Source organism: Nomascus leucogenys, chromosome 13 (assembly GCF_006542625.1).
Source record: "Nomascus leucogenys isolate Asia chromosome 13, Asia_NLE_v1, whole genome shotgun sequence".
Classification (NCBI taxonomy): domain Eukaryota; kingdom Metazoa; phylum Chordata; class Mammalia; order Primates; family Hylobatidae; genus Nomascus; species Nomascus leucogenys.
Window position 1 is genome coordinate 103,135,530 of NC_044393.1, and position 20,834 is coordinate 103,156,363.

Genomic DNA, 20,834 nt, shown 5'->3' on the forward strand with positions numbered 1-20,834 from the left:
TTTTTTGCACACAAAACAATAAACATTTTCTAAAAAATACAAAAAAAGATGTGTATCAAACATATTAGAAAGGTTGCACATGGGAAGTCGGGGAATAGAAATGGGGGGTGGGAATTAAATAAATGAGAGAGGGACTTTATTATGGATCAGTGCTAATAACTCAATCCTCTATTTGACGGAAGAAGGAAGAGGAAGAAAAAGAAAGTGGGATAAAGGATCAGAAAGGGAGGAAAATAGAAAAAAATTAGAGTATGACTCCAGGGTAGACCTGTTTTGTTGTCACTGAGTTGGTTGGTGGTTTGTCTGTTGTATTTTTCATATGTTTCGCCATGTTGGCCAGGCTGGTCTCGAACTCCTAGCCTGAAGTGATCAACCCGCCGCGGCCCCCAGAGTGCCGGGACCACAGGCGTGAGCCACCACGTCCAGCCCCCACATTGCTTCTGGCCTCCGTGGTAGACCTCCAGAAGGGCGGTCGGGCAGAGGCGCTCCTCCCACTCCAGACAGGGCGGCCGGGCAGAGGCGCTCCTCACTTCCCAGACGGGGTGGCCGGCAGAGACGCTCCTCACTTCCCCAGACGGGGCGGCCGGGCAGAGGCGCTCCTCACTTCTTCCCAGACGGGGGCCGGGCAGAGGCGCTCCTCACTTCCCAGACGGGGCGGCCGGGCAGAGGCGCTCCTCACTTCCCAGACGGGGGGCCGGGGAGCGTCTCACTTCTTCCCAGACGGGGCGGCCGGGCAGAGGCGCTCCTCACTTCCCCGACGGGGCGGCCGGGCAGAGGCGCTCCTCACTTCCCCCAGACGGGGGGCCGGGCAGAGGCGCTCCTCACTTCCCAGACGGGGGCCGGGCAGAGGCGCTCCTCACTTCCCAGACGGGGCGGCCGGGCAGAGGCGCTCCTCACTTCCCAGACGGGGCGGCCGGGCAGAGGCGCTCCTCACTTCCCAGACGGGGCGGCCGGCAGAGGCGCTCCTCACTTCCCAGACGGGGCGGCCGGGCAGAGGCGCTCCTCACTTCCCAGACGGGGCGGCCGGGCAGAGGCGCTCCTCACTTCCCAGACGGGGGGCCGGGCAGAGGCGCTCCTCACTTCCCAGACGGGGCGGCCGGGCAGAGGCGCTCCTCACTTCCCAGACGGGGCGGCCGGGCAGAGGCGCTCCTCACTTCCCAGACGGGGCGGCCGGGCAGAGGCGCTCCTCACTTCCCAGACGGGCGGCCGGGCAGAGGCGCTCCTCACTTCCCCGACGGGGCGGCCGGGCAGAGGCGCTCCTCACTTCCCAGACGGGGCGGCCGGGCAGAGGCGCTCCTCACTTCCAGACGGGGCGGCCGGGCAGAGGCGCTCCTCACTTCCCAGACGGGGGCCGGGCAGAGGCGCTCCTCACTTCCCAGACGGGGGCCGGGCAGAGGCGCTCCTCACTTCCCAGACGGGGGGCCGGGCAGAGGCGCTCCTCACTTCCCAGACGGGGCCGGGCAGAGGCGCTCCTCACTTCCCAGACGGGGGGCCGGGCAGAGGCGCTCCTCACTTCCCAGACGGGGCGGCCGGGCAGAGGCGCTCCTCACTTCCCAGACGGGGCGGCCGGGCAGAGGCGCTCCTCACTTCCCAGACGGGGCGGCCGGGCAGAGGCGCTCCTCACTTCCCAGACGGGGGCCGGGCAGAGGCGCTCCTCACTTCCCAGACGGGGGGCCGGGCAGAGGCGCTCCTCACTTCCCAGACGGGGCCGGGCAGAGGCGCTCCTCACTTCCCAGACGGGGGCCGGGCAGAGGCGCTCCTCACTTCCCAGACGGGGCGGCCGGGCAGAGGCGCTCCTCACTTCCCAGACGGGGCCGGGCAGAGGCGCTCCTCACTTCCCAGACGATGGTGGCCGGGCAGAGGCGCTCCTCACTTCCCAGGATGGGGCGGCCGGGCAGAGGCGCTCCTCACTTCCCAGACGGGGGGCCGGGCAGAGGCGCTCCTCACTTCCCAGACGGGGCGGCCGGCAGAGGCGCTCCTCACTTCCCAGACGGGCGGCCGGGCAGAGGCGCTCCTCACTTCCCAGACGGGGCGGCCGGGCAGAGGCGCTCCTCACTTCCCAGACGGGGCGGCCGGGCAGAGGCGCTCCTCACTTCCCAGACGGGGGGCCGGGCAGAGGCGCTCCTCACTTCCCAGACGGGCGGCCGGGCAGAGGCGCTCCTCACTTCCCAGACGGGGGCCGGGCAGAGGCGCTCCTCACTTCCCAGACGGGGCGCCGGGCAGAGGCGCTCCTCACTTCCCAGACGATGGGGGCCGGGCAGAGGCGCTCCTCACTTCCCAGACGGGGCGCCGGGCAGAGGCGCTCCTCACTTCCCAGACGGGGGCCGGGCAGAGGCGCTCCTCACTTCCCAGACGGGGTGGCCGGGCAGAGGCGCTCCTCACTTCCCAGACGGGGCGGCCGGGCAGAGGCGCTCCTCACTTCCCAGACGGGGCGGCCGGGCAGAGGCGCTCCTCACTTCCCAGACGGGGCGCGGCAGAGGCGCTCCTCACTTCCCAGACGGGGCGGCCGGGCAGAGGCGCTCCTCACTTCCCAGACGGGTGGCCGGGCAGAGGCGCTCCTCACTTCCCAGACGGGGCGGCCGGGCAGAGGCGCTCCTCACTTCCCGACGGGGCGGCCGGGCAGAGGCGCTCCTCACTTCCCAGACTGGGGTGGCCGGGCAGAGGCGCTCCTCACTTCCCAGACGGGGCGGCCGGGCAGAGGCGCTCCTCACTTCCCAGACGGGGTGGCCGGGCAGAGGCGCTCCTCACTTCCCAGACGGGGCGGCCGGAGAGGCGCTCCTCACTTCCCAGACGATGGGCGGCCGGGCAGAGGCGCTCCTCACTTCCCAGACGGGGTGGCCGGGCAGAGGCGCTCCTCACTTCCCAGACGATGGGTGGCCGGGCAGAGGCGCTCCTCACTTCCCAGACGGGGCGGCCGGGCAGAGGCGCTCCTCACTTCCCAGGACGGGGCGCCGGGCAGAGGCGCTCCTCACTTCCCAGACGGGGGGCCGGGCAGAGGCGCTCCTCACTTCCCAGACGATGGGGCCGGGCAGAGGCGCTCCTCACTTCCCAGACGGGGCGGCCGGGCAGAGGCGCTCCTCACTTCCCAGACGGGGTGGCCGGGCAGAGGCGCTCCTCACTTCCCAGACGATGGGCGGCCGGGCAGAGGCGCTCCTCACTTCCCAGACGATGGGCGGCCGGGCAGAGGCGCTCCTCACTTCCCAGACGGGGGGCCGGGCAGAGGCGCTCCTCACTTCCCAGACGGGGCGGCCGGGCAGAGGCGCTCCTCACTTCCCAGACGGTGGCCGGGCAGAGGCGCTCCTCACTTCCCAGACGGGGGGCCGGGCAGAGGCGCTCCTCACTTCCCAGACGGGGCGGCCGGGCAGAGGCGCTCCTCACTTCCCAGACGGGGCGGCCGGGCAGAGGCGCTCCTCACTTCCCAGAGGGGGCCGGGCAGAGGCGCTCCTCACTTCCCAGACGGGGCGCCGGGCAGAGGCGCTCCTCACTTCCCAGACGGGTGGCCGGGCAGAGGCGCTCCTCACTTCCCAGACGGGGCGGCCGGGCAGAGGCGCTCCTCACTTCCCAGACGGGGCGGCCGGGCAGAGGCGCTCCTCACTTCCTCCCAGACGGGGCGGCCGGGCAGAGGCGCTCCTCACTTCCCAGATGGGTGGCCGGGCAGAGGCGCTCCTCACTTCCCAGACGGGGCGGCCGGGCAGAGGCGCTCCTCACTTCCCAGACGATGGGCGGCCGGGCAGAGGCGCTCCTCACTTCCCAGACGGGGTGGCCGGGCAGAGGCGCTCCTCACTTCCCAGACTGGGTGGCCGGGCAGAGGCGCTCCTCACTTCCCAGACGGGCGGCCGGGCAGAGGCGCTCCTCACTTCCCAGACGGGGCGGCCGGGCAGAGGCGCTCCTCACTTCCCAGACGATGGTGGCCGGGCAGAGGCGCTCCTCACTTCCCCGGATGGGCGGCCGGGCAGAGGCGCTCCTCACTTCCCAGATGGGGTGGCCGGGCAGAGGCGCTCCTCACTTCCCAGACGGGGCGCCGGGCAGAGGCGCTCCTCACTTCCCAGACGGGGGCCGGGCAGAGGCGCTCCTCACTTCCCAGACGGGGCGGCCGGGCAGAGGCGCTCCTCACTTCCCAGACGGGCGGCCGGCAGAGGCGCTCCTCACTTCCCCCAGACGGGGGCCGGGCAGAGGCGCTCCTCACTTCCCAGACGGGGTGGCCGGGCAGAGGCGCTCCTCACTTCCCAGACGGTGGCCGGGCAGAGGCGCTCCTCACTTCCCAGGATGGGGTGGCCGGGCAGAGGCGCTCCTCACTTCCCAGACGGGGCGCCGGGCAGAGGCGCTCCTCACTTCCCAGAGATGGGTGGCCGGGCAGAGGCGCTCCTCACTTCCCAGACGGGGCGCGCGGGCAGAGGCGCTCCTCACTTCCCAGACGGGGCGGCCGGGCAGAGGCGCTCCTCACTTCCCAGACGGGGGCCGGGCAGAGGCGCTCCTCACTTCCCAGACGGGCGGCCGGGCAGAGGCGCTCCTCACTTCCCAGACGGGGCGGCCGGGCAGAGGCGCTCCTCACTTCCCAGATGGGGCGGCCGGGCAGAGGCGCTCCTCACTTCTTCCCGACGGGGCGCCGGGCAGAGGCGCTCCTCACTTCCCGGTGGGGCGGCCGGGCAGAGGCGCTCCTCACTTCCCAGACGGGGCGGCCGGGCAGAGGCGCTCCTCACTTCCCAGACGGGGCGGCCGGGCAGAGGCGCTCCTCACTTCCCCAGACGGGGCGGCCGGGCAGAGGCGCTCCTCACTTCCCAGACGATGGGTGGCCGGGCAGAGGCGCTCCTCACTTCCCAGACGATGGGCGGCCGGGCAGAGGCGCTCCTCACTTCCCAGACGGGGCGGCCGGGCAGAGGCGCTCCTCACTTCCCAGACGGGGCGGCCGGGCAGAGGCGCTCCTCACTTCCCACGGGGTGGCCGGGCAGAGGCGCTCCTCACTTCCCAGACGGGGGCCGGGCAGAGGCGCTCCTCACTTCCCAGACGGGGCGGCCGGGCAGAGGCGCTCCTCACTTCCCGACGGGCGGCCCGGGGCCAGAGGGCGCCCCCCTCAGTTTTCCCAGACGGGACGGCGGCGAGGCGTCCAACTTCCCAGACAATGGGTGGCCAGGCAGAGGCGCTCCTCACTTCCTAGACGATGGGTGGCTGGGCAGAGGCGCTCCTCTCTTCCCAGACGGGGTTGCCGGCAGAGGCGCTCCTCACTTCCCAGACGATGGGCGGCTGGGCGGAGGCGCTCCTCAACTTCCCTGATGGGGCGGCCCAGGCAGAGGTGCTCCTCACTTCTTCCTGGATGGGGCGGCCGGGCAGAGGCGATCCTCACTTCCCAGACGGGGCGGCCGGGCAGAGGCGCTCCTCACTTCTTCCCAGACGGGGCGGCCAGGCAGAGGCACTCCTCACTTCCAGACAATGGGTGGCCGGGCAGAGGCGCTCCTCACTTCTTCCTGGATGGGGCAGCCGGGCAGAGGCGCTCCGCACTTCCCAGATGGGGCGGCCGGGCAGAGGCGCTCCTCACTTCTTCCCAGACGGGGCGGCCGGGCAGAGGCGCTCCTCACTTCTTCTCAGACGGGGCGGCCGGGCAGAGGCGCTCTCACTTCTTCCCAGGCGGGGCTGCCGGCAGAGGCGCCCCTCACTTCCCAGACGATGGGGGCCGGGCAGAGGCGCTCCTCACTTCCCAGATGGGGCAGCTGGGCAGAAGCGCTCCTCACCAGACGATGGGTGGCCGGGCAGAGGCGCTCCTCACTTCCCAGATGGGGCGGCCAGGCAGAGGCCCTCCTCACTTCTTCCTGGACGGGGCGGCCGGGCAGAGGTGCTCCTCACTTCCCAGACGAGGTGGCCGGGCAGAGGTGCTCCTCACTTCTTCCCAGACGGGGCGGCCGGGCAGAGGCGCTCCTCACTTCCCAGACGGGGTGGCCGGGCAGAGGCGCTCCTCACTTCCCAGATGATGGGTGGCCAGGCAGAGGCGCTCCTCACTTCTTCCCAGACGGGGCGGCCAGGCAGAGGCGCTCCTCACTTCCCAGACGGGGTGGCCGGGCAGAGGCGCTCCTCACTTCCCAGATGATGGGCGGCCAGGCGGAGGCGCTCCTCACTTCCCAGACGATGGGCGGCCGGGCGGAGGCGCTCCTCACTTCCCAGATGGGGCGGCCGGGCGGAGGTGCTCCTCACTTCCCAGGCGGGGCGGCCGGGCAGAGGCGCTCCTCACTTCCCACACGGGGCGGCCGGGCAGAGGCGCTCCTCACTTCCCAGACTGGGTGGCCGGGCAGAGGCACTCCTCACTTCCCAGACGGGGTAGCCGGGCAGAGGTGCTCCTCACTTCTTCCCAGACGGGGCAGCCGGGCAGAGGCGCTCCTCACTTCTTCCCAGACGGGGCGGCCGGGCAGAGGCGCTCCTCACTTCCCAGACGGGGTGGCCCGGCAGAGGCGCTCCTCACTTCTTCCCAGACGGGGCGGCCCAGCAGAGGCGCTCCTCACTTCTTCCTCGATGTGGCTGCCGGGCAGAGGCGCTCCTCACTTCCCAGACAATGGGCGGCCGGGCGGAGGCGCTCCTCACTTCCCAGATGATGTGCGGCCGGGTGGAGGCGCTCCTCACTTCCCAGATGGGGCGGCCGGGCAGAGGCCTTCCTCATTTCTTCCTGGACGGGGCGGCCGGGCAGAGGTGCTCCTCACTTCCCAGACGATGTGTGGCCGGGCAGAGTCTCTCCTCACCTCCCAGATGATGGGTGGCCAGGCAGAGGCGCTCCTCACTTCCCAGATGGGGAGGCCGGGCAGAGGGGTGGCCAAGCAGAGACGCTCCCCACCTCCCACATGGGGCGGTGGCCGGGCAGGGGCTGTATTCCCAGCACCCTTGTAGGCCAAGGCAGGCGGCTGGGAGGCGGAGGCTGCCGCGAGCCAAGACCACACCTCCGCACTCCAGCCCGGGCAACACCGAGCACCGAGTGAGCGAGACTCCGTCTGCAGTCCCAGCACCTCGGGAGGCCGAGGCGGGCAGAGCACTTGGGGTCAGGAGCTGGAGACCAGCGTGGCCAACATGGCGAAACCGTGCCTGCAGCCAAAGGAGAAAAAGCAGGCAGCGGTGGTGGCGCGCACCGGCAGTCCCAGGCCATCCGCGGTGTGGGGCAGCAGCGAGCCGAGTAGATTGCAGCCTGGGCCACAGAGGGAAAAGAAAGGGAAGGAAGGAAGGAGGAAGGAAGGAAGGAAGGAAGGAAGGAAGGAAGGAAGGAAGGAAGGGCGTGCCTCGGCGGTTTTGGAGAGTCACTGCTGCCAAAGAGTCTATTTGGGATTGTAGAGTAAGAATAGATTTCGTTATTTCTTGCAAACTGTTTGAGAAGCAGATATGGGTTGAAGATCCACATAAGTAGAATATGCCTTGGCTGGGTAGATAGAAATTTACCCTGGCTTTTAAAGGAATAGGATACACTATTTTTTTTTTTTACTACTTCCATCTCTCTCTTTCTCTCTTTGACTTCTTCTTTGTCTCTTCCTCTCTTTTTAACTCTCTCTTTGACATTCTGTGTCTGTCCCTCTTTCTCTCTAACTTCTTTGTCTCTTCCTCTCTCTTTCTTTGACTTCCTGTCTCTTTCTTTCCTTTCTGCTGCCTCTGCTAGCTGCTTATGCTGCTATTCTCCCATCTCCTTCCCATTTTGATGGCTTTGTCAGTGTAAGATTCCCACCTCTTTGGGTTCCTGCACCATGTGCAATAACTCCATAACTTCCCTGTGGTATTTAATGTGGGTTCCCCCAGAGGTTAGGAACTCCCTCTCTTTCCATATTGCAGCATGGGCATGTAAGATTAGATAAGCATACTTGCTATCTGTATACACATTTATTCTTTCTCCCTTTCCCAGTTCTAAGGCTCAGGTAAGTGCCACTAGTTCTGCTAACTGGGCACTGGTCCCTGGGGGAAGAGGCTTACTTTCAAGTATGGTTACATCACTAACTATGGCATAACCTGCCCTTCATATCCCGTTCTCCACAAATGAACTTCCGTTGGTATATAGATTAAGGTCAGGATTAGCTAAGGGGTCTTCTAAGAGATCATCTCGGGCAGCCTAAGTCTGGACTATAGTTTGTTGGCAGTCATGCTCGATTGGTTCCCCATCCTTTGGGAGAAAAGTGGCAGGGTTGAGGGCCACGCATGTATGTATTTGAAGCACCGATCCCTCAAGGAGTAGTGCCTGGTATCTAAGTAGGTGGGTTGTCTGATAGCCATAAACTCCCTTTGGCACCTAGTATGCCATTTACATCATGAGTAGTCCAGACAGTGAGATCCTTTCCTTGTATTATTTTGATAGCTTCTGACACTAAGACGGCCACTGCCACAACTACCCTTAAACAGTGAGGCCAGCCTTTTGCTACTACATCAATTTCTTTACTTAGGTATGCCACTGGTTGTGGGGTTGTCCCACAAGTCTGAGTAAGGACTCTAAGAGCTGTCATGAGAAGGGGACATGTACCCGGGTTGAGCCAAATTCCCCTCCCCCTACACCTTGAAGGGGACATAACCGATAGCCCGGGGGTGGTCCTTTGGAGATTTCTTTGCTTATTTCCTTCTGGGCAGGGGAGATTAGAGGAGGATTATCATTAATAGGAAGGGGAGCTATAGGGAGGCTAGGATATGGGGGTAAGCTGAGAGGTCCTCCTGTGGGATGTAAATTGTATGCTTTGCATAATTGTGTATTCTCCCTCAATGAAAAGAAAGCTTGGACATAAGGTATTTCACTCCATTTGCCTTCCCTCTTACAGAAAAGATCAAGCTGCAGGATAGTATTGTAATTTGTACTTCCCTCAGGTGGCCATTTTTCCCCATCAGAGAGAGAATATCGGGGCCAAGCCATAGTGCAGAAAAAAATGAGCTGCCTCTTTTTCAGGGTTTGTGGGTCAAATTGGTCCCAATGGCTTAGGATGCATTTCAAGGGTGAGTCTGTTTATGCCTGAGTGTTTCCCATCTGAAAGACAAAATCACCCGCGGTTTTGGTTTATTTTGTTTCTCCCCCTGCCCAAGAACCTGCAACGGTCCCTGGACCCTGCTGATCGGAATAGTTGCGCTCACTGACACAGTAGCAGAAACAACCCCTGCCCAAGAACCCGCAATGGTCCCTGGACCCTGATGATCGAAATAGTTTCACTCACCAACGCAGCAGCAGAAACACTAGTTTTCCTCCCAGACCACATGGAGGACCGAGGAAGGTCAGATTTAGTGGTCCTTACTGAGGCATTCTCAAAAACCTGCACCCTTGCCTGTCCTCCCAGACCACAAGGAGGACCGACTGAGAAAAATTGGATTTAGTGGCCCTTACCGATGCATTCTCAAAAACCTGTTAGGGTCCTAAGCGTTCACCTGTTAGTACTGGGACCTTACCCCGTCCTATAAAGATGTTATGCCCCAAAAATTAAGTGGAGGGCCATACCCTGAGGGAGGGAAGGGATCTCCAGGGTTGGAAGAGTGACACCTTTTGTCCTCACTTATATGAATAGGAAGGATACAATTTCTGAGGCTCCCCATATCCTAGCTTCAGGAATAGTTTTGTTAGGCCTATTAGTCTGAGGAGGGATCCTAAAATTCCAGGTAGTCCCCACTATGACGGGGCTTTGGGCAAAAATTATGTCTTTCTGATTGGTGAGCCTGGGTGCCTAAAGAAGGTAACAGAGTCCTGGAGTTCATACTAGAAATCATTCTTATAGGAGAAACTAGAAAAGCACCAGAGACAGGCAGCAATTTTTAGAAGCAGGTCTAACCTCAGAGAAGAGAGGTGAGAGAAAGTTTGTCTGGCAGGCATTAGGACCCAGGGGGCAAGGGTCAGGATAGATAGGAAAGATGGGCGAGTCTTGCTTGGGCTACATGCTTTTGAGAGTTCTGCTCATGGCTGCAGGGTCAACCAACATGTTGTCAGGACCGCAGAGCTGCATGGTTTTTCCTCTTTGTCGATCCTCGGCTCAGCCCAGAAGTATAGGAAAAGTGGAAGCTGGTTCTAGGCAAAAAAACGGTCCCAACTCTGAAGAGTCGGGGGTTGTTAGAGAGCCCTTTCCCAGACAGCCTGACACCCGTGTCTTTAGTCTGGCAGCTGTGCTAGTTGCTTTTAACTAGCCGACAGGTGCCCGGTATTTAGCCCCCGAATTCTAAGGAAAAATAGGACAGAATAGCAAGTGAGAGGGGTCCGATGGCACTCACTGCCTGGCGATAGGCGATTGTCTCACTGCTCGGTGATACGCGACGGTCTCACCACTTGGTGATTGTCTCACTGCTTGGTGATAGGTGAAAGTCCCTTCATGGTCGCCAAAATGTGTCCAGAATTGGTGGGTTCTTGGTCTCACTGACTTCAAGAATGAAGCCGCGGCCCCCCACGGTGAGTGTTACAGCTCTTAAGGTGGCGCATCTGGAGTTGTTTGTTCCTTTTGATGTTTGGGTGTGTTCGGAGTTCCTTCCTTCTGGTGGGCTCGTGGTCTCGCTGGCTTCGGAGTGAGCTGCAGCTTGAGTTTTCCTTCTTTCAGTGAGCTCTGGTGGTTCTGTCTGGCTTCAGGAGTGAAGCTGCAGACCTTCGAGGTGAGTGTTACAGCTCTTAAGGCAGCACGTCTGGAGTTGTTCGTTCCTCCCAGTGGGCTCGTGGTCTCACTGGCTTCAGGAGTAAGGCTGCAGACCTTCGCGGTGAGTGTTACAGCTCATAAAAGCAGCGTGGACCCAAAGAGTGAGCAGTAGCAAGATTTATTGCAAAGAGCAAAAGAACAAAGCTTCCGCAGTGTGGAAGGGGACCCGAGCAGGTTGCCACTGCTGGCTCGGGCAGCCTGCTTTTATTCTCTTATCTGGTCCCACCCACATCCTGCTGACTGGTAGAGCCAAGTGGTCTGTTTTGACAGGGCACTGATTGGTGCGTTTACAATCCCTGAGCTAGACACAAAGGTTCTCCACCTCCCCACCAGAGTAGCTAGATACAGGGTGTGGACACAAAGGTTCTCCAAGGCCCCACCAGAGTAGCTAGATACAGAGTGTCGATTGATGTATTCACAAACCCTGAGCTAGACATAGGGTGCTGATTGGTGTATTTACAATCCCTGAGCTAGACATAAAGGTTCTCCACATCCCCACCAGACTCAGGAGCCCAGCTGGCTTCACCCAGTGGATCCCGCACCGGGGCTGCAGGTGGAGCTGCCTGCCAGTCCCGCACTGTGCACCTGCACTCCTCAGCCCTTGGGTGGTTGATGGGACTGGGCACCGTGGAGCAGGGAGCAGCGCTCGTCAGGGAGGCTCGGGCTGCACAGGAGCCCACGGAGGAGGTGGAAGGCTCAGGCATGGTGGGCTGCAGGTCCCGAGCCCTGCCCTGCACGAAGGCAGCTAAGGCCCAGCGAGAAATCGAGCGCAGCGCCAGTGGGCTGGCACTGCTGGGGGACCCAGTACACCCTCCGCAGCCGCTGGCCCGGGTGCTAAGCCCCTCATTGCCTGGGACCGGCAGGGCCGGCCGGCTGCTCAGAGTGCGGGGCCCGCCAAGCCCACGCCCACCCGGAACTCCAGCTGGCCCTCAAGCGCCACATGCAGCCCTGGTTCCCGCTCGCACCTCTCCCTCCACACCTCCCTGCAAGCTGAGGGAGCCAGCTCCGGTCTTGGCCAGCCCAGAAAGGGGCTCCTACAGTGCAGCGGTGGGCTGAAGGGATCCTCAAGTGCCACCAAAGTGGGAGCCCAGGCAGAGGAGGTGCCGAGAGTGAGCGAGGGCTATGAGGACTGCCAGCACACTGTCACCTCTCACCAGGACACCTGATGTCCACAACCTAGCCCAGCACACCTGACACTGCTGCAACATCAGCCCAGGACACCTGCAGCCCAGGACACCTGACACCCACACAACCTCAGCCTAGCACACCTGACACCACATGACCTCAGCCCAGGACACCTGCAGCCCAAGACACCTGACAGTGCCCCACCTCAGAGCAGAGGTGATGCTCAAAGCACTAACAGCTTCGGGGCACAACCCGCTGGGGCTGCCCACATTGGGCTGGAACAGCCCCCTCCAACCTCCCCCATGTCAGGTATTTGGATCCCCCGGTGCCAGATTATGAGGTGATATTGGTGGGTGGGGACGCCCAAGAGAGGGGCTTATGCAGCACTACTACAAACGCGTGGGAGGATTTCCATATTTCTGTATTTTTACCACAAATGAGGGCTCCACAGTGCCGGCTGCTGACTCTCTGCCATTCTTAGATCAAACTTCTAGGTTCTTAGTGCAATAAAACACAAGTGGCAGAAGTGTCCCCAGAGATCCCCCACAGTGTGCGGCTGGGGTTACAAGTGGATCCCAAGTCTCCTTGGGAGTGCCATTTGACCAGTGGTGCCCCTCACAGCAGCCTGCCGCTTCCCTTTTCCTCGCCTCCATCCTTAGCTTTCCCAGGCCACCCCTTCCTAGCACCAATCCACAAAACTACGTGTTGCCCAGGTCCCCATGTCTTGGCTCAATAGGTGACTCCAAAACAAAAGCATTGTGTCTTTAAAGGTGCCGTCATTTCCTCTCCGTGTATGCCGGCAAGACAGGCTTGGAGGCTGGGATCGGGGCCTGGGAACAGATGGGCCCAGTGGGGGGCAGGCAGGGGCAGGCGGGGGAAGGCCCAGCAAGAACAGGGGATGCTTACGTAAGAGGAAAGCTGTCCTGGGCGCCCCAGGAGAGTCCCGGCTCAGGGCCCTGCATGTCGCCGGCAGAGAGAGATAGCCGGTGGGTGGGAAGTGTCACCTGAGCCCCCTGCTCTGTTCACAAGCCAAGTAAAAGGAGACCCAGCACCACCTGCCACAACTCACAGTGGCCAAGGGTGAGATGTTGGAGCCTGTGCCTGGGGTAGACCCTGGTCACGCTACTGAAACCTCTGTGCTCTGCCTTCCTCTGCTGTGGAAGGGAGGAGGTGACAGCACCTGTCTCCTGTCAGCATTCTGAAGATAAAGTGGGTGTGTATATGCACGGGACTTAGCTCAGGATCTGGCATGGGCAAGCACAGTGCAAGCACCTGTCCTAACTGTGCACCGTTTCCCGTCATTACTATTTATTATTATTACTCTCATTCCACTTCTTGGCTAATGGGGTGTGATGGCTGGAACAGGAACCATGTGCATGCATCGGACAAGAAGCGCACTTGGTCTGGCCTCTGTGTCTGATCGTGAATTGGTGTTTCTGAGATTGAACCTCTGGATAGTGCTTCTGTGCACTAACCAGTCTCCACAAGCCTAGTAACCAATCTTCAGATGACTAGTAACTGATTGCAACCAATTGCCAGATGGCTAGTAACCAGTCTTCAGATGATCAGTAACCAGATGATGACTACAGTTTCCAGATGACTGATAACTAACCAGTCTCCAGATGGCTAGTAACCAGTCTCCAGATGACTATTAACTAGTCTTCAGATGACTAGTAATTAATCAGTCTCCAAATAACTAGTAACCCACTGGTAGATGACGAGTAACCCACTGCCAGATGATGAGTAACCAGTCTCCAAATGACTAGTACCCCCGTCTCCAAATGGCTAGGAACCAATTTCCAGATGACTAGTAACCAGTCTCCAGATGACTAATAACCAGTCTCCAGATGGCTAATAACCAGTTTCCCGATGACTAGTAACCAATCTCCAGATGACTAGTAACTAGTCTTCAGATGACTAGTAACTGGTCTCCAGATGGCTCCCCAAGAGAGCACACCTTCAGTGTCATGCATGGGAAGCTCCCCCAACACTGAGCTGCCTGTCCCTGTGTCACCAGTAGCACCATGGTGGTGACACATGTCACTTCAGAGACTCAGTGATCAGAAGCCTTGAAGCATCCACCTTGGTGTCTGGGAATGCACAGTCCAGCCCATGCTGAAGAGAGAAGTGGGCAGAGCAACGCTGGTCAGCCCCCAGCCCTTCCTGTCAGCGCAGCCCCAGCCAACATGGGGAAGGGCTAGCTCATATCTTCCAGCCCAGGAGACAGGGATGGCCTGGAGAGGTCATGGGACCCCGTGGGGCCATCTCAGTCACCTCCAGCCAGGGAAGCCACACTCGCTGGGGCAGGAGAGTTGTGGAAAAGGCTCAGGCAGCCCCTGCTGTGCCCCACCCACAGGATCCTGAGCACAGCGAAATGGTTCTTGTTTTAGGGAATTGAGTTTTGGAGTATGTGTTCCCTATCTAGCAATATATATCCCAAAAATATCCTTGTGTTCAGGCCAACGTGCCCACAGAAGAGGGCAAGCCCTTCATATATGTATGGCTGGGAAAGGAAACTCATCTATTTCCCCTTCAAATTTGGAGCCCTCAAAATCATCTTTGGAGAAAGATAAACCTCCTAGAATGATTGAGACTTGTCTCATCACTTTTCTCAATTGACACCCTCAAGGACTCTAACTGGGGCTGTTAACGGTCAACCTAAGACAATCAAAAGGCTTGGGATCCAGTTAAAAGAGCTTAACCAAGTGTAAAGTATGAGGGCAGCTGTCTGGGACACACTGACACTGAAGAATGTTCACCAGTGCTCCTGGAGTCGGGAAACGTAAGGATCGTTTATATAGGGAAAACACAGGTGAATTACATTTTCCATGGAAAGGTTGACACAAAGATATAAGATTTAATTGGCTACTATTGCTTACACTCTCCAGCATTGCTTAACATTCCGTTGTGAAGAGGTAACAATCGCAAGGGTCTCTCGCTCCAGCATCATTTAGTCTAGGTGTAAATGAAGAATGAGGAGGGCAAAAATCACCTGGTGAGCATCATGCAGACCCCAGGGACAAAAATTCCTTATCTGAGGAATTTAGAAGTAATTAGATTTCCCTGTTATCTAAAGGTACCTGGTTCCAGGCCTCTTCTCAAAACGTGTGAGTAACTAGAATTTCTATACATCTCTGGAATCCTGCATGCATGCCAAAACTTATGATGCAACCCTTACTGACACTGAGGCACCAAAATGTCTACAAATGTAATACTTTACCGTGCAAATCACCCTTCAGCTCCTGCTTTAAGGTCCATAAATACCCCTAAGGAAAAATCACCGCAGCGTGCTCAGTCCTCTCTAGCTGAGGCACCCACTGCACTCTGCAGCAGCACTCTTTCTAACAAAACTTTCCTTTGGCCGGGTGTGGTGGCTCATGCCTGTCATCCCAGCATTTTGGGAGGCCAAGGCAGGTGGATCACAAGGTCAGGAGATCAAGACCAGCCTGGCCAACATGGTGAAACCCCGCCTGTACTCAAAATGCAAAAATTAGCTGGGCATGGTGGCGCATGCGTGTAATCCCAGCTACTCAGGCTGAGACAAGAGAATCACTTGAACCCGGGAGGCGGAGGATGCAGTCAGCAGAGATCACACCACTACACTCCAGCCTGGGCGACAGAGCAAGACCCCGTCTCAAAAAGAAAAAAAATTTTTTCCTTTTTCAAATCTATACTGTTGTTGGTAAATTCTTACCAACCCACGAATTGGCCACTTGCTGATGCCAGGTGGCAAAGAACAGGAGCCTGGCTAATGTGTCACATCTCAACACACCAAGGTCAGACAGCTACAGTTGTGCCCCAGAGAAGAAACACAGCCGTTACATGACTTGGTTTCCAGGGCCTTAGCTTTCCAGCTTGGCAAAATACATTTAGAAGCTCCTGAAACTTATTTTATTTTCACAGTTCTCCCTTTCTTTGAAACTTGTTCAGAGAAAGCATTTGTTTTAGTCCATTTGTATTACTATAAAGAAATACTTGAGGCTGGGTAATTAATAAAGAGAAGAGGTTTATTTGGCTCATGGTTCTGCAGACTGTACAGTAAGCATAGTGCCAATGTCTGCTTCCTGAGGGCCTCAGGAAATTTCTCCTCATGGCAGACAGGGAAGGGGAGCTGGCACATCATGTGGCAAGAGAGGGAGGAGGAGGTGCCAGGCTCTTTTGAAAAACCAGTTCTCTGGGCAACTCTTGCGGGAACCAATAGAGGAAGAACTCACTCATTACCTAGAGGACACCAAACCATTCCTGAGAATCCACCCCCATGACCCAGCCACCTTCCAGTAGGCCCCACCTCCAACACTGGGGATCAAATCTCGACTTGAGATTTGCAGGGGACAGACGTCCAAACCGTATTAGTATTGCAGAGGAATCATGCTCAGGCCTTGTATTTTATCAAATCCCACATTGCTAGGAGGGCTCATTCCTCGGAAGTCACCTCCCCAGGAAGGGGGACTGGAAGGGACCAAGGTGAAATGTCAAAGGAACAAAGGGAGAGTAGTCCTGGAGCCTGAGTCAGGCTGCGCAGCTGCCTCTTCAATCACAGCAATTCTCTGAACAATCACGGTTCTAGTTTTCTCAGCTGCATGTTGACTCAGTTGCAGACGAACACCGTAGCAGTGCTGTGGATGAGGACAGGACGAAACCCACCATGATGTTGATTCCTAAGATGAGCAGCAGCTTTTGCCAGCAAGTTCCCCAAGAGCCAAAACAACTACTTAGCCAGTCCCAGAGGGAGGGTTTTCGATCTGAAAGTCTGGTTATTTGGGTTATATGAGTTATGAATTTGTGAGGTTATTTGATTCATCTAACGTGAATGAAATGAAGGCACGACATTCAGTTTTCATGACAGCACATGCTTCTCCTCGGGCCGCACTGAGTGTGTCTCAGGCCACATGGCTCTGTAATACAGCCTTTCTCATGACAGCCACTTCATGATTTAATAACAAAATACCCATGCAGCTGTCACTTAGGGTCTTTCGTGCACAACTGGTTAGGGCCTCTATGTGCTAAATGACAACTTCAATACCCAGCTGTGGTAGGACGACAGAAGCCAAATGACCACACCAATGGAACACAGAACATACCCAACAAGATTGTAAATGAGGAAATTTTACTGGTTTTGATAGGGTATGAACTACACAGCCTTGTGCCCAAGCATAACCCGGGTAACATCATTCTTACCATCCTGGGGGCAACAATGGCCATATGTTAGTGTCACATAGCCAAGATGTTCCATTTGGGGCTATAACCAATAAATACCAGTACTTGTGTCTAATTGGTGGCAGACCAATCAGTCCTTTGTAAGACAAGGGTGCGGGCATACTGCATTTTTGGTGTCTACCCCATATCTCTAGCACAGTTGGGCCGTTATCTTTGGTGTGATTTTTTTTGTTCCTAACACAAAGGAGGATGCTGCCTAAACTGGCCATAAGAGGAGATGAGCCCAGGTGAGGTGGCTCACGCCTGTAACCCCAGTACTTTGGGAGGCCAAGGCGGGTGGATCATCTAAGGTCAGGAGTTTGAGACCAGCCTGGCTAACATGGTGAATCCCCATCTCTACTAAAAAAATACAAAAAAATAGCTGGGCGTGGTGGCATGTGCCTGTAGTCCCAGCTACTCAGGAGGCTGAGGCAGGAGAATTGCTTGAACCTGGGAGGTGGAGGTTGCAGTGAGCCGAGATCACACCACTGCACAACAACCTGGACGACAGAGTGAGGCTCCATCTGAAGAAAGAAAAAAAGAGGAGGTGAGCTAAGTAAGCCCACTCCAAATTTGTAATATACCATCTTGAAATCGTGCTGTCAATTAGGTATCATTGTTTTCCCTTTCATTTGGGGTGGGGCCTGAGGAAAAGCCAATAAGCTGGTTTCTTCTACCAAGAAGCTCTTCTCATGTTCCTTATTCTGTAAAGCGTCATCAATAGGTCGATGGTGTACTTTATCCCTAGTCAGACTAGTGTGAAGGACACCAGGCTGATTTTGTGTCCCGTCTGATAGTTTTGATAAATTTTTGACATTCTGTCCAGTCTTGCCTTTGGAAGAGAAAAGCCCACCGTGGTAGGCCAGAGCCACTGGAAAGGGACCACATATCCAGCAGGCGTCATTTTGTAATCTACCAGCATAGCCTGGGACCCATTGCAAAAAGAGGCTGATAGTCATGCCGTCACATAAGGACTAAGGATACTAGAAGGAAGTTCAGTGGAAGCTTATAAAAGAAAATCTTCTCCATAGATTAATAACTTAGTATTAAATGTTTGTCTAGCATTTTGGGTTTCAGCTGTCTATGTCAAATGCCATCTTTTTCTCTGCCTGGTGTCAACTATTTTGAGTCAGAGGTCACCTGCTGGGGAAAGAGTCCAACCTAGGGTCTCAGCCTTTGATATGGTTTGAATTTGTGTCCTCACCTAAATCTCATGTCCAAGTATAATCCCCAGTGATGGAGGAGGGACCTGGTGGGAGGTGATTGGATCATGGTGATGGAGTTCGTCCTTGCTGTTCTGTGATAGTGACTGAGTTCTCACAAGATCTGGTTGTTTAAAAGTGTGTAGCACTGCCATGCAGGGTGGCTCACACCTATAATCCCAGCACTTGGGGAGGCCAAGGTGGGCGGATCACCTGAGGTAAGGAGTTCAAGACCAGCCTGACCAACATGGTGAAACCCTGTCCCTACTAAAAATCCAAAAATTAGCTGGGCATGGTGGCACACACCTGTAATCCCAGCTACTTGGGAAGCTGAGGCAGGAGAATCACTTGAACCCGGGAGGAGGAGGCTGCGGTGAGCTGAGATCACGCCACTGCACTCCAGCCTGGGCAACAGAGCAAGACTCCATCTCAAAAAAAAAAGTGTGTAGCACCTCCCTGTGTTCTCTTCCTCCTGCTGGCCATGTAAGACATGCCTGCTTCCCCTTTGCCTTCCACTGTGATTGAAAGTTTCCTAAGGCCTCCCCAGCCATGCTTCCTGTACAGCCTGCAGAACCAAGAGCCAATTAAACCCCTTTTCCTTACAAATTACCCAGTCTCAAGTTGTTCTTCATAGCAATGCAAGAACGAACTAATAGTCTTCTTTAGATGAGAAGTGTTACTGACTTCTACTTTAGCAGCACAAAGTTTAGCAAGCAGTACTCAATAAGGTCTATACCATTTTGGTTGAAGAGAGTTATTTAAGAAATGTTGTGTCCAATAGATGAAATCTCATGGGTCAAGTCCATGGTCCTTGAAGTTTTCTTCTCCCAGGAGCTCACTGTGAAAAGATTCTTCTACCAATTCATAATTTTTAGTTAATTCCTTCATTACGCCATTGCAATAGCTAAATATGTCTCCTTTATTAGTAAAGGCTATAGATCTCCCTACTGTAATTTTTAATGGAGATAACTGGTGTTTACCAAAAGGGATCGACCTCAGATTAAGCGGAAACAGTGGAAGAGCTTTTAGCCAGGGAGTTTGAAAGACCTCCATTAATTTTGCCAATTGAGCTTTGATTTTTCTGTTTGTGTGGTCCACTAACCCAGATGACTGGGGGTGGTCGACACAACAGAAACGCTGGAGAATGAGCCAAATTTAACGTACTGGTTGGATGATTAGTCCAGTGATCCCATTGCCTCTGTCATTATGAAGCTCCAGAGGAACTCCCCAGGCTGCAAAAATGTTTTCTAAGAGAATTGTACTCACCCTAAGGTCATTGCTCTTCTACATAGAAACACCTGCACCCAATGAGAAAACATGCAAATCATTACCAAAACATATGTGTATATTTGTGAGGGTGGCAACTGGACAGAATGAAATTGCCATACCTTGACAGAGGCCTCCCTGGATTATTTTGGGGGCAAAGGTAACAACTGTACATCCTGTGTGCTACAGTCAGAGAAGGTTTCCAAAATATCGTTTCCCTCAAGCAATCACTCTGTCAGGCTCTGGGGAGTAATGTCATGTGCATAAGTTAGAAATGATAACAAAAATTCAGCATGAAGTAGAGGCATGTTGTTTGGTCCATATCATACCTCGTCTTTGGGGGAGTATGTTCCGCCTCTTTGCTTTCCAACTTTTATGTTCTGGTTTTGGAGCCCGGATTGAGGTAATTTTATATAAATGCAGGTGTTTCTTTTAAGATTACTGTAGATTATTTTTCTTGTTTCGATGCATTTAGAGTAGCTCTTTTTACTGTCTTATTAGCTAGCTGATTTCCTTTGCTTTCTGGAGTGTTTGATTTGGAATGGCCTGGAATTTTAATTATGGCCAGTGACTTTGGTAATAGTATGGCTTCCAACAATTGTGAAATGAGGTGTCCATTTTTTATGGATTGACCGGAAGAGGTGAAAAATCCTCTGTTTCCATAGCATTCCAAAATCATGAGCTACTCTGCAAGCATATTTACTGAATGTTATAATGAATATTATCAACAATTATTCCTTTCACCAACTGACAAACCCTGATCAATGCAATTCTGCTTGTTGATGTGAGGTGGCTTCTGGAAGGTAAGCCTTTCTATTTCTTCAGTTGAAGATACTATTGTGTAACCCGCTCAGTAAGTCCCTGATCCATCCTCTAAATAAGAGCTGCCTGTAACTCAAACAACATCAGCATTACTCAGTGGAGTCTCTTGCAAGTCAGTCCTAGGAGAGAGAAGCCAATCAGTTGGGGCTATGTGATCATGCAGTGTTTCATCTGAAAATGAAGGCAGAAGAGTGTCAGGATTTGGGTTACCCCTGGAGATGGTGATAGGAGAAGCTGAAAGAAGTAAAACTCATGTGAAGCTCGTCTACTAATTGAATAATGTCCAGTGTGGTGCGAGTTTAGTGATGCTTCCACAGAACAAGGGATAAAAATAGTAAGGGGAGTTCCCACCACAGTTCCTTGGGTCACCTTAATGAACAAGGTGGTTGCTGTTTTGTCTTCCATGCAAAGAGGCAATCCTTTTGCTAGCGAGCCTAATTGTTGGCTGTAATGCCCGACAGTTCTATTTCAGCCTTCATGTTTCTGAGTCAGATTATCTAAAGCATTTCCATCATTTTCATGTACAAACAATGAAAATGTGAGGTTATAATTTACATGCCCCGAAGAACAGGCATTGGCAAGATCATTCTTAGTCATTTCTAATGTTAGTTGATTTTCTTTTATC